Source organism: Macrobrachium nipponense, chromosome 17 (assembly GCF_015104395.2).
Source record: "Macrobrachium nipponense isolate FS-2020 chromosome 17, ASM1510439v2, whole genome shotgun sequence".
NCBI classification, from domain to species: Eukaryota; Metazoa; Arthropoda; class Malacostraca; order Decapoda; family Palaemonidae; genus Macrobrachium; species Macrobrachium nipponense.
In genome coordinates, this window is record NC_087210.1 from 51,322,192 (window position 1) to 51,335,283 (window position 13,092).

The 13,092-nt window shown below is 46.3% G+C and overlaps 1 protein-coding gene across 12 annotated transcripts in view; it reads left to right on the plus strand.

The window, feature by feature from the left end:
* The first annotated feature begins 4,939 nt into the window (after positions 1-4,939).
* Positions 4,940-13,092, plus strand: part of LOC135196216 (uncharacterized) — a 227,520-nt gene continuing 219,367 nt past the window's right edge. For 6 of the 12 annotated variants that reach the window (XR_010310347.1, XR_010310346.1, XM_064222851.1 and 3 more), the window contains exon 1: positions 4,941-5,214. The gene's annotated coding sequence lies outside the window, so the exon portion shown is untranslated. Of the gene's footprint in view, positions 5,215-5,322; positions 5,384-13,092 lie in introns of those variants that run through there. The other 6 variants (XM_064222854.1, XM_064222855.1, XM_064222856.1 and 3 more) reach the window with 4 other exon arrangements.

Here is a 13,092-nt window from a genome sequence, read left to right on the forward strand (position 1 = left end):
TTTAGGCCTACCAGCCGAAAACTCTGAATCACGCGCCTTGGGGGATGCTGGGAGTTCACAGGATCAAGGTGTTGTTTTGTTTACAATCGTTACGCAGGCGCGCAAGCGCGAATTTCTTTCTTGCCGCACTAAAAAGTATCTGTGACACATCTCTGAATTAAATTATTTCGTCACTTTGACATAATTTTTTTTTGTACCATTTTTTTTAAATTAGCGTTACATAGAGTATTATATATGAAAATGTGCGCATTTGTATGTAGATACAACAAAAAAATACTCATGATTGTAGCTTTATCAGTTTTTAAGATATTTTCATATAAATAACGATAAGTGCCAAAATTTCAACCTTCGGTCAACTTTGACTCTACCGAAATGGTCGAAAACGCTATTGTAAGCTAAAACTCTTATATTTTAGTAATATTCAATCATTTAACTTAATTTTGCAACTAATTGGAAGTCTCTAGCACAATATTTCGATTTATGGTGTATTTATGAAAAAACTTTTTCCTTACCTTGTCCCGCCGCGGTAACTCTTCCGAAAATAATCATACATGCGATTGTGGTAATGTTTGCACCATTTTAAATTAGCCGTTACATAAAGTTTTATTATAGAAAATGTGCGCAATTTCATGCACAATACAACTAAAAACAACCCATGGTTGTAGCTTTTATCAATTTCGAAATATTTTCATATAAAAAATGATAAGTGACAAATTTTCAACCTTCGTCAATTTTGACTCTACCGAAATGGTCGAAAAACGCAATTGTAAGCTAAAACGCCTATATTCTAGTAATATTCAAGCATTTACCTTCATTTTGCAACAAATTGGAAGTCTCTAGCACAATATTTCGATTTATGGATGAATTTATGAAAAAAAAAAAACATTTTCTTTACGTCCGCGCGGTAACTCTTCCGAAAAAATCATACGTGCGATTGTGGTAATGTTTGCACCATTTTAAATTAGCCGTTACATAACGTTTTTAATATATGAAAATGTGCGCAATTTCACGTATAATACAACAATAAATAGTTGAAGGTTGTAGCTATTCTCATTTTCGAAATATTTGCATATAATCACGATAAATAGAAAAAAAAACCACGTTCGGTTCAAATTTGACTCTACCGAAATGATCGAAAACGCAATTGTAAGATAAAACTCTTACAGTCTAGTAATATTCAGTCATTTATCTTCATCGTGAAACAAATTCGAAGTCTCTAGCACAATATTTAAATTTATGGTGAATTTTTAAAAAAAAACTTTTCCTTCCCTCCGCGCGCGATTCTCCGCCACAAATCTCCGAAATGCGTAAGTCCCATTCTCGGAATATTTGCTCCGTTTCATATTAGGCATTTCATAGAGTTTATATATGAAAAATGTTGCGCAATTTCATGTAGAATAAAACAAAAAATATTTGAAAGTTGTAGCTTTTCTTATTTCCGAAATAATTGCATATAAAACAAAAAAATATATATATAAAAAAATTCGACATTCGGTCAACTTTAGCTCGTCAGATATGGTCGAAAACTGCATTTTTAAGCTAATATTCTTACAGTATAGTAATATTCAATCATTTGTCATTCATTCTGAAACATATTGGAAGTCTCTAGGACAATATTTAGATTTAATGGTGAATTTTTGAAAAAAATATGTGTTTGTAAGCGCGTTACGATTCATGCATTATTTTGTGATAATATTTTCTCTGTGTTGCTTTTATCGTTTTACAATGTGTTATATATCAAAATGATCGCAATTTAGTGCACATTACAACGAAAAAGAAAGTAACTTGTTACCTTCAACGTTTTGCGCACAGCGCGATTTGAATACAATTATATATGAAATTTCGTTTTTGCGCTATCATATATCGCATTATTATATATGATAATAGATATTTTTTTTCATTTCTGATGGTTGCATACTAAACTTCAGCAATGACAAAAAAAGGAGCCAAAAATGAACTCTTAATCTTGAAAACTAAGCGCGCTGTGATTTTTTGAAAAAATATTTTTTCCGCTTACGCGCTCACTCTCAAACCCCTCCGGCATACGGGAGTCATTTTTTTATTTACCGCTCCGGCGTTTAAGGGTTAACAAAAAATAATATACATGAATATACCAGTACAATATAGGGTAGGGGTATGAAATTTCACAAGATATAATAAATTAACTGTTCTTGTAACTCACTACTCAGTCCATTATACTGTAATAAGATAATGAACTTGCAGACCCTAGAAAAATATGAAGCTATACCTCATTCATTTTATCCTGAACCGTGCAAAAGGGAATAGCCCAGGTGAGTTTGTAAGCCAAACGCTGATTTGCTGCTACCGTCCAATTACAGATCTGAATTATTTATTTATTTTTTGCATTGGTTTTACAAATACAGTGCTTTATCACATTCCATAAAAATGTAAGGGTAATATTATCACAGCATTGAAACCTAAACTGAGTTTTAAAAAAAATTATTTGGTACTAGAACCAATCCCTTTCTCAATATTTACCATGAATATCTTTTTCCTCAAACACTAATTGCACTTACATCACCCATTCTTTTCTTTCAATGCTAGAGGTCCTCCAGCAAGGAAAGGGTAACTAACTCTAGGAATATTTCACGCCTTATTTTCTGTTTTCCATAAAAAAAACTGGAGGCAACTTTAAACATAACTATTTTTGCTATTTGATATTTCCTCACTTAATGACTAGCCTAGTATCTATGCATTCTATATACTATTGGTAAGGGTTAAGAATGCGGGATCCACTGACCATTAATGTAAATAAATACAACCTAACCTAATATTACTTAATCTAATCAACATAGCCCATGTTATCATTAAAATGCTGATTTATTGTAAATTGACGAAGGTTAAGTTAAATAAGCCAAATACTAAGTCAGACTATAGTAGTTCTATAAAGAAGTTTAAGAGGATTCCACATTCTTTACCTTTAACCCTTAGGTATTCTCCTTAACTCAGTGGTGAAAATTAAAGATTTTGAGGTGTCTTCTGAAAATTCACAATTTTAGAATTATGTCATTTTAAAAAAAGACAGCTTTCTGATGTTATTTTACATATTGTTTAAAGAAATTCAAGTGGGGCAAACCCTCCAGCACCTCAATTTTTAATTAAAGTTGAAAATTGTCCTCCGGTACCAGAGCTTCCAATTTGTGGCACTGTCTTAACTTTTGGAGTCTACTTTTTTTTATTAGCACAGCCTTAATAGCCTAGTAAGAATCACTAAGTTACCAACCTTTTATTTGTCTATCTATGCCAAAAAAAAAAAAAACAAAAAAAAAAAAAGGAAAAAAAACCCTTGGTCTGTAAAATAGGAAGTAACCCTTTATTCTATAACCACCCAACAAGCATGGGGAGCCTTATGGGAATCAGGGTTTTGGGTGGACTAGCCTAACCTAACCTCTGCGTCAATCAAGCATTACCTAGATGGGGGGTTTGCCCCCATACCCCCTTTAAAGGTGTGGGGCTTCTCCCTCACATCCCTTGACTTAATTACTAAGCCGGGGACGGCCGTAGTACGCCATAAATTAGGTATACCTAGGTACCTATAGGTAGCTAGTACTAGCCTAGTAGTATAGGTTTTAGGCTACTTAATTTTTGGCTGAGACCTTGTCACCTTGTGCAGCCTATATTCTCGCCAATTTTAGTCCAGCCTAAAGGTTTGCTCACATTAAAACCCTTACTACAAAAGCAACTCTTCCTAGAGTCGTCGTTGGTATTTCAATTCCCCAAAGAAATTGCAGAATTACCTAATTCTCTAAGTAGACTAACGTTGCTTTTCTCAAATATTGATATACTAGGCTGGGGGGATCGGATAGGTATATTACTATAAAATTGATAGTGAAAGATAATGGCATAAGCTGCTATCACTTACCTATGGGCCCTGGCTTTCTCACGTCGTCGTAGGGGTATTTACCTATATCAGCTGGCATGCACTTGCATGTAAATTTTATTCAGCCACTTTGTCAAACAAATTCAGTTCGTGCGGCCCGCCAATTTGTTTACGCTGCTGCAGAGACATCTGGTGGCGGCATTTGGTGACCATTTCCCACACAGTTCAAATTTCTCGATCACAGATAATTGCTGTATCATTTTGAGCTTATATAAACTTATTTCAGTACTCTACATGCTGTCGTTTGCTCACCAAACGAGGACGAATGTTTAAAACAACAATTAATAAAGGAAGTTTTTAAGAAATGGAAAAAACCTTTAATTTCCTTCGCAAAGGTGCAAAATGAGGTTTGTACATTATAATATTACGATTTTTGTGCATCACTATATTTCTGCATGTGACAGGTCTAAAATCAATGAGAAAACGCATAATTTACTGTATATCGAGTTACATTATCATTGACGTCCTAAGTATGTGAAAAAAACGTTTGTTGGAAGTTTGTGAAACACTCCACCCCTAAAAAGTGACTTCATGAGAATGAGATGAACAGCGTATTTGAAGCTCACGAACGTTCGCTTCCGGGGGGGTGAAAGACCACGAAGTATATGGCAGTAAAGGGAGTGAAGAATAAAGGACTTTATCAATGATCACATTAATATAAATTGTAAGATACTAAATGTCGAGAAAACGGAATATATAGAAATATGGCTGACAAGGGTACGGTAATTTCTGCAGCGTTACATGGTCAACAATTATTATAGATGTCCCAGATGTTTAACTGTGGTGTGCTTCTTTTATTTCTTTATGAGCGTCTCCCTATTTTTTATCCTCTTGTTCCTTGGCCAAGGCAAAAAAAGAAAGAAAAAAAGACATTCGGTAGTATGGCGTTACTCTTCCTCCAACATCAAAACGTTTTCTCATATTATGAGATCAAACGTTTTGATGTTGAAGGGAGAGTAACGCCATTACTACCGTGTGTCTTTTTCTTTCTTTTTTTTTTTTTTTTTTTTTGCCTTGGCCAAGGAACAAGAGGAAATAAAAGAAACACACCACAGTTAAACATCTGGGACAGTGAAGAATTGGTGTCGAGAACTTTGTAAAATCTAAATATTAAGTTCTAAATTTCCCTGGTTGACTGAGACGAATGTTGCGACGTACGTTCTCGAATCACGTGTCCAAACCCTGTACGACTGTCACGTAGAACGTACGAGTGTAAACAAAAACTTTTCCCTGTCCCTGTTTGAACTTGAAAACCGCACGCTGAAACCTTCATTGAAACAAGCCGTCTCGTGGTCATCATCTAATATAGATTGGTATGTATTAGCTCACCCACATGAAAATATGCGTGTCAGTGCTGTAATGTGTAAGTTTTAGGTAAGACACCTAGAGCTACCCTACCTAGGTATTTAGCCTAGTAAGTTAGCTACTTGTTAAGAAAAAGGTACCCAATTCAAAGGCTGCCGCACGTTCCCGGTACTACAGGTACCTATACATACCTATTATTTCCAAACGCTGGTGCAGGGCCACTTTTCAGAGCATTCAGAGGTTTTGATGATAACGGATTGACCCTTACCCATTTACACCTAGGTATAGGTAGTCTACCTAGTATACCTAGTATTTCTTGGAAGTTTCTGTATGATGTGGTGCCCTAGTTAGGTAAGCTACTAGCCCTAGCTACTAGGGTAAACAACCGAGTGGTCTGTCTGTGGCCACCTTAACCGTGTTCGGACCCACCTTCAGAAAAAGTACTTTAACATAACCTGACACCGGAGATGGGCACCAGTCACAATTCATAGGTCGTGGGAGCAACACCTCGAGACCTCTACTTTCCTCTCAAACTAGGGGAAACAACTGCCTTGAGTCCACCTTAATCAGTTAGTTCACCCTTATTCACTTGATATTTAATTGGTGAAACAATTATACCTACCTAAGTGCTGGTAAGAGGTCAGGGTTACAATTGTTGTGATGAAAGTGCCCCAGCCTTTATGGGTACAAGTGATGTGTGGGTTCAGCACAGGAAATGGCTAGTTTGTTGACACAAGCGACTCTGCAAACATTGAAATAGTGTCAATCTTCGAAACATTTGGAGTTGTAAGTAAAAACTTCGAAAGCGTTTTGGGGTTGTGGGCACTGCGTTGCCCACCCTTTTCATTACCCTCTGTTTAAATCTTTATGGCCTTAATTTCTAACTTTGGAGAAAATACTTACTTCATAAGGAGAGTAGAGATCTTGAGCTCCTGTTATCACCACCAACAACTCGTGACGTGTTAAAAGTAGGGTAAAAAACCGCAGGGTACAGAGTGGACCATGTACGATCAGCGTGAACAATCCTAAAAAAAGTACATTACAATGCGTCCTGACATCGGAGATGGGCATCAGTTGCGACTTGTTGGTGAGAAACGGAGCTAAAGACCTCTACTCTCCTTTCGAAGGAAGTATTTTCTCCAAAGTCAGAAATTAAGGCTAAATAAGAAGCATTAAACAGAGGGTAGTGAAAAGGGTGTCCAACGCAGTGCAAATCTCACCAAAACGCTTTCGGAATTTTTACTTACGCTTGAATATTTTAGAAGACTGACGCCATCTCGATGTTTGCGGAGTCGCTTGTGTCAATAAACTAACCATTTCCTGTGATAAATCCGCACACCACTTGTACCCACAGACGCTGGGGCACTTTCATCACAACAATCGGAAAACGGTTTCTCATCGTCTTGTTTGTTAGTAAACAACTGTTGTTCCGACACGATATACAAACCATCGGTCCTTTACAATAGGAAGATTGCTTAAGCGGCAGCTGGAACGGTCGTAAGCTTCGAACAAGGGGTAATGTAGTTAGCTGCTTGTCCGCCAGTGCGAGTGCAGCGCGACTGGGAGGCGAGGAATCACTTTTGCTTTCGGCCGCGTTGGGTGAAGATGTGTTCGTCGCGCTCTCTGCCCGCTGATCGTCGTTCGCTTTGTGTGATTGATTTCTCTTTCTGGTTTGTGTGTATGAAAAAGGTGTATTGTAAGTACAGTGTCTTTTTCATTTTCTAATATGGATCAAGTTGATAATTCCCCGCGCCCTACCACGTCACACAGAATTTGTCCTGGCGTGGATGGGCGCCGCTGTGGGGCATTCAGATCATATGTTGAGGTAGATCCTCACGAGTTGTGTTCTCGTTGCCGAGGGCGTGATTGCTCTCGGTCAAATACTTGTTTGGTTTGTGATGATTGGTCCGAGGCGCAGTGGGTGCTGTACGAGGGGAGGAGGAAGAGAAGACCTGCCAGGGAGTCGTCGGGAAGTTCTCCTGCGACCCCCTTGGTTACGGATACTTCTTCTTCCATCCTTCCTCCCGCTCAGCTCCCATGGTTGTTGCCTTCTTCCCCGGGGGGGGTTTTCGGAGTCCTTCTCCTCTCTCGATCGTTCAAGTGTGGAGGAGGGCGCCCGTTACCCGGATGTACAGTTGTTTACGGGGTCTTCCGTGCGTTCGGGGTGGGGCACTCCCCCCCCCCCCCCCCCCCCCCCGTGCGTGAGGAAACCTCTCTAATCAGCCCGACTCTTGTTCCTTCAGGTAGGACATCCGTTGGTGATGATCTTGGACAGGTGTGGGCTGCGCTGGGACTGCAGGGCGTGCCGAGCATCCAAGGGGCTGCCTACAGCGTCGAGCAGGGTTCTGGGGTCGGGGTAACCCCATGGAGCGGTCACCACCTCGACCACCACCATCTCCACACCTGCCTATGCCGCTCCCCCTCACCTGGTCTACACGCAACACGCTGTGTCGGTGACGCCGTCTGCTGCCATCCAAGGGAACGCCCCGGTCGCGCGTACGAGAGGGGGGATGCCGCCGCCGCCTGGGCTCTTCACGTTGCCTGCCCCAGACTTCCGCTGTGTCAAGAGCTCGCCCCTGGACCGTCCACCAGTTCCTAGGTTCCCGCTGGCTACCGAGACCGAGAGGACGATGGCTGCACCGCCCGTTCCTGCCGCTCCTGTTGATGTTGGTTTGGCTGTCCCTGATGTCGGTGCTGCTGCTGATGTTCCGGCCGCCCCTGCTGTTGCTGAGATGATGGCTACTCCTGCTGTTCCTGCCTTTCCTGTCCCTGTCCATGCTGCTGCCCACGGTGTGTCTTCTCCAGTCCCAGGTCCTTCCGGACAGGTGCAGTCGGGCCGTGTTGCTTCGGCAATAGCCCCGGCTCCGGCCTGGATGGAGGACCTGACGACTGTCCTGAAGGAGCTGACGAAGAGGAGGAAGGTGTTGTCTTCGTCTTCGTCGTCTGCTGCTGCCTCTTCACCTTCGACCTCTAAGGCTCGCAAGCCGAAGAAGAAGAAGGCTGCCCCCCCCCCCCCCCACCCCCCCCCCCCCCCCCCCCCCCCAAGAAGTCTCCTTCGGGAGCTTCTAAGGGCCCGTCTCGGGTCCTTCTGCTGGTCCTCCTGCTTCTTTGAGAGCAGGGCCCGCCTCCCCATCCGCAAGGAAGGGGAAAGCGGGGACCAGAGGTTTTGACCGGCCCCTCCTCACCTGGCGTTAGCGGTTCTGCCGCTAAGCCAGGATCTGGCTCGGCCTCTCGTTTGCGAGAGATCCCGAGTGTACGCTCTCCCCCGGGAGACCGTGCAGCCAAAGTTTTGATGCCAGAGTTCGCTCGCCGCCAAGACAGCGGCACAGGTCAGAAGACTGGTGAGAGCCGCTCAGGTAGCTCCCGCCAGACCAGCGGCCGCTCTCGTAGCGACCTGCTGGTACCCAGGGTGGACGTGACGGTCGCTGACCGGCCACGGGCTGAGGCAGGGAAGAGGTCCCCCCGGCCGCTAGCACCAGCCTCGGCTGGTGCCAGCAGCTCGACGCGCCGTGAGCCCACGCACTGGCCCAGCTGCGACAGCGAGCGGTGCCGCTCTCCTGACCGACACTCCCACAAGGACCGGTCGGGTAGGGAGAGCAGCAGCAGCTCGTCTGACGCGCAGGACCGGCGTCGCTGTGCTCAGTCCAGCCGCTTGCCCCAGGCGAGCGGCGCGACTAGGCCTGCAGCTCGGTCCCCACCGCGGGTTGGGGATCGCCTGCAGCCCTCCAAGCCTACCGGTCCGGCCGGTGAGCATGGAGGGAGCGTCAGGTCTTCCTCTCCAGTGCCTTCAACCTCCTCGGGTTATACCGGGAGGGGCAAGACACCTAGGAGCGATCACGAGGAGCGCACTTCTCGTGATCCCGTCACGTTGCCGTACACGCCTGGCTCGGTCCTAGGATCGACCAGGACGTACGCTCAGGTGGCAGGAGGAGACCGAGTGGGGTCTGTTGCTGTTCCCCCTTCTGAAGGGGGAGGGTCCCGGGAGTCGGCCTTGTTGGAGGGACTGGATGGTCCTACCCCTCGAGACGCCGTTACACCTGAGATCCAGAGGAACTTTGCCAAGGTTATTGCGCTGTTTCGTCAGCACAACGACCTCGGGGAGGGATCACCGCTACCACCTTCCGAGCCCACGTCCCGGCTCGAGTCGTTCTGGGGCCCGAAGAAGGAACCCAGACCGACGGTGGGTCTGCCTCGATCCCAGCTCGTCGATTCAGTGCTCAACCAGGTAGAGTTTCTCGTTTCCGGATGAGAGAACTCGCTCAAGTCGGGCCGGTCGCCGAAGCTGCTTCCTCCTCCTCTGCAGCGACAGCGGCGTTTTTACGTGCCTTCTGAGGACCCCATGCCGCCTAAACAGATTAACCTGGGGTTGGTTAGGCTAACACCCGGTGTGTCTCTGCAGCAGCTCCTGTCTGAGAACCTATGGTTCTCACAGCAAGAGGCACAAGACCTGGAATCTACCGCGATGGCAGCATTCCAGGTAGTCTCCTGGCTCGACCTGTGGTCCCTCACAGTGTCGAAAGTCGCGGCCAACTTCGGGGGCTCTGCCCTTGAGGAGGACCCGTCTTTCAGGAGGCTCTGCCAGTCTGGAGGTAGGGCTATCTCCTACCTAGCCCACCAGACGGCTAACCTGTGGGCCAACCTGGTTCTTCGGCGTCGTTGGACGCAGTCCTGACACGAGTATCCAGGGGGGTGGGGGGCTGGGGCGTGAGGCGGCACTCGGGCTGCGAAACGGGCCGGTTCGGAGTTCCTCCTCTCTCTTCCCAGACAAGATGGTGGACGCTGCGGTAGAGAGACGGCGCACTGATGACAGTGACCGTCTTCTCCACCAGGCGGTTTCGAAGGCGGCTGGGCAGCCTCGAACCGCGGTCAAACCCAAGAGTTTGGCTAGCGCTTCCTCGGGGGCTAAGACGTCTGCCACGTCTAACCCCGGAGAAATACTGTCTTCTTCTTCTGCAAAGGGGGGCTCTAACCAGCCCTCCTCCTCACGAGGAACGGCTGGGAAGAAGTCGAAGAAAGGAGGGAAACGCTAGGGACGGCGTTCCCCCTCATCTGCTGCCGAAAGTTGGGGGGTGCCTGGCGAGCCATTGGGCAACTTGGCAGCGCTATGGCGCCGAGACCTGGGTAGTAGACGTCCTTCGGGAGGGATATCTACAGTGGTCCCCCCGTATTCGCGGGGGATGCGTACCAGACCCCCCCGTGAATAGTTAGAATCCGCGAATGTTTAGAACCCTATAAAAATGCTAAAAACAGCCTATTTTTATACATTCAACTTCCCTGCCAGATATATACTTAGCTATAGACTCCGTCGTCTCCGACAGAATTTCAAATTTCGCGGCACACGCTACCAGGTAGGTCAGGTGATCTACCGCCCTGCCTGGGTGGCAGGACTAGGAACCATTCCCGTTTTCTAATCAGAATTCTTTCTGTCGCCGGACCATCAACATTGTTGTTGGTTCCTCCCGATTGGTTTTCTTTTTTCGCCGGCAATTGATCTTCTTGACCGACTTTTGGTGACGTATCTGGATTGTTGGATTGGCATACGCTTTTTGTGGACTGTTTTGTGGACTTGATTTTGGATTTTTTCTTTAAATATGTCTGACTCTGGTATGGTTGTGAGACGTTTGTGTGAATGTAGGCTGTAAGGTGAGGTTGCCGAAAGCTTCGGTAGACCCTCACACGGTATGCAAGAGGTGCAGGGAGTATGAATGTTCTTTTACTAATACTTGTAAAGAATGTGAGAATTTGAGTGAGAACGAATGGAAGAATCTAACTAATTATTTGAAAAAGTTAGAAAGAGAGAGAGCGAGGAAGGCTTCTCATAGAAGTTTAAGTAGTTCTAGATCTGAACTAATTCCAAGCTTGGGATCTTCCCACAAGGGTAAGTATTGCCTACTTCTCCTTCCATTGCAGCCCCTTCTCCTATTGCAGAACCTGTAGATCCAGCGAAAGAACTTGCAGATCTAAAAGCAGCCTTCAAAATAATGGAAAACAAAATGGCTGCCATACAAGGTAAGGCTAGTGATTTGTCATTAGACAGTGATATAAGTGTCCCCAGTGTAGTGGAGGGGCATCTGGTCGGCTCAGCAACGCTCCTAGGTCTAGACCTCTTCCAAGCTCACATGCCCAGAAGGAGAAGGAATGTCGAAAGACCGAAAGGAGGTTGTGGAGAATCCCCACCCCGATCAGGTGTCCCTTCGGCGGTTTCTGTGACACCCCAGACTGCTAAGGACCGCTATTGTAAAAGCGTCCTACGTGAGTGTTTCTCGTCGTCGGGATCTTCATCACCGAGACGTGATTGGAGAGATTCCGATCGATCTCGGCCTCTCAAGAGGAGTTGGAGGGGCGCACCGACTATTGACTCGAGCCCACGGAAAACTTTCCCTGAGGAGTCTCCATCGGGAGTTAGAAGGCGAGAAGAGCCATTCTTCCAACCAGAGTGAGAAGAGGCAGGAGGTGGAGGCTATGGACTCCTCCCCTCCTCCTTCCCTCCTCCCGAAGAGGATAAAGAGGAGGCTACAAAGAGGTTTTCATGATGGCGATGCAGGAACAGATTTCGTCATTTGTAGGAGTCCTGTCAAAGGAGCCTCCTAGAAGGAAAGACACTTCCCTTCCTATTAAAAGATCCTCCAGACGTATGGAGGTATCTACCTCCAGGATCGATACTCCTACACGAGGTGAGGTTTCCTGTACGAACCTGGATGAAACAATCACACGGTTTGTTTTCCCCCCCCTGGCACCGGCCAGGAGTGAGGAGTCACCCAGAGGCAGGAGCCAAGAGCCAGGAGTGAGGAGTCAACCAGGAGGCAGGAGTCCAAGAGCAAGAGTGTGGAGGCATCCAGGCAAGAGGCAAGAGCCAGGAGGCTAGAGCCAGGAAGGCAAGAGCCAGGAGGCAAGAGCCAGGAGGCAAGAGCCAGGAGGCAAGAGGCAGGAGTCAAGAGGCAGGAGCCAGGAGCCAGGAGGCAGGAGTCAAGAGGCAGGAGCCAGGAGTCCGGAGTCCGGAGTCAGGAGGCAGGAGTCCGGAGTCAGGAGGCAGGAGTCAGGAGTCAGGAGGCAGGAGTCAGGAGGCAAGAGTCAAGAGCCAAGGAGTCAAGAGTCGGGGACTCGATTCCTGGAGGTTATGACTCGGCGCCAAATGGAAGCTCCTCCTCCTTCAGAACATAGGAGGTCTTGGAAGGACTCTTCCTCAAAACGAGAACGTTCTCCTTCGTCGGATCGAGGGTTAGACGAGTTGTCTGACGACGATCCTCCTGCTAATGAGGGACTTTCGAGTTACAAAGTCTTGGCCTCTTTACTACTACAATTTTGAGTTTTGGAGATTCTCTTAGTCCTGCAGCTCCTCCTCTCCTCGTTCGTCTCTTTTCGAGCTCAGCTACGGCTAAATCGTCGGCATTCTTGAAAATGAAGCCTGCGATATCAATGAAGAAGGCACTCCATTCTTTAGATTCTTGGATGGACAAGAAGAAGGAGTTAGGAAAGACGGTATTCTGCATGCCTCCTTCCAGATTGCACGGGAAGAGAGGTATTTGGTATGGGACAGGAGAGACTATGGGTCTTTCTTTACCCGCCTCTGCAGATGCCGACTTTGCCAGTTTAGTGGAGGCCTCTAGACGTCACTCCTTAGATCGGTCAGAGCGACGCGTGGAGCACTTCAGAGTTGAACCACTTTCTAAAGGGACTTTTTGTCACTTTAGAGGTGTTCAATTTTCTGGATTGGTCGCTCGGAGTTCTGGCCAACAAATCTAAGGATCCGGAGTTTCTCTGAAGAACCCAGAAATTCTCCATAGCGTTCTGTCCTGCATGGACAAGGCAGTACCAGGACGGGTTCAGGTGAAGTGGCTTCACTTTTCGGTGCTGGTCTCCTGAAAAAGAGATCAGTGTATGGTTCC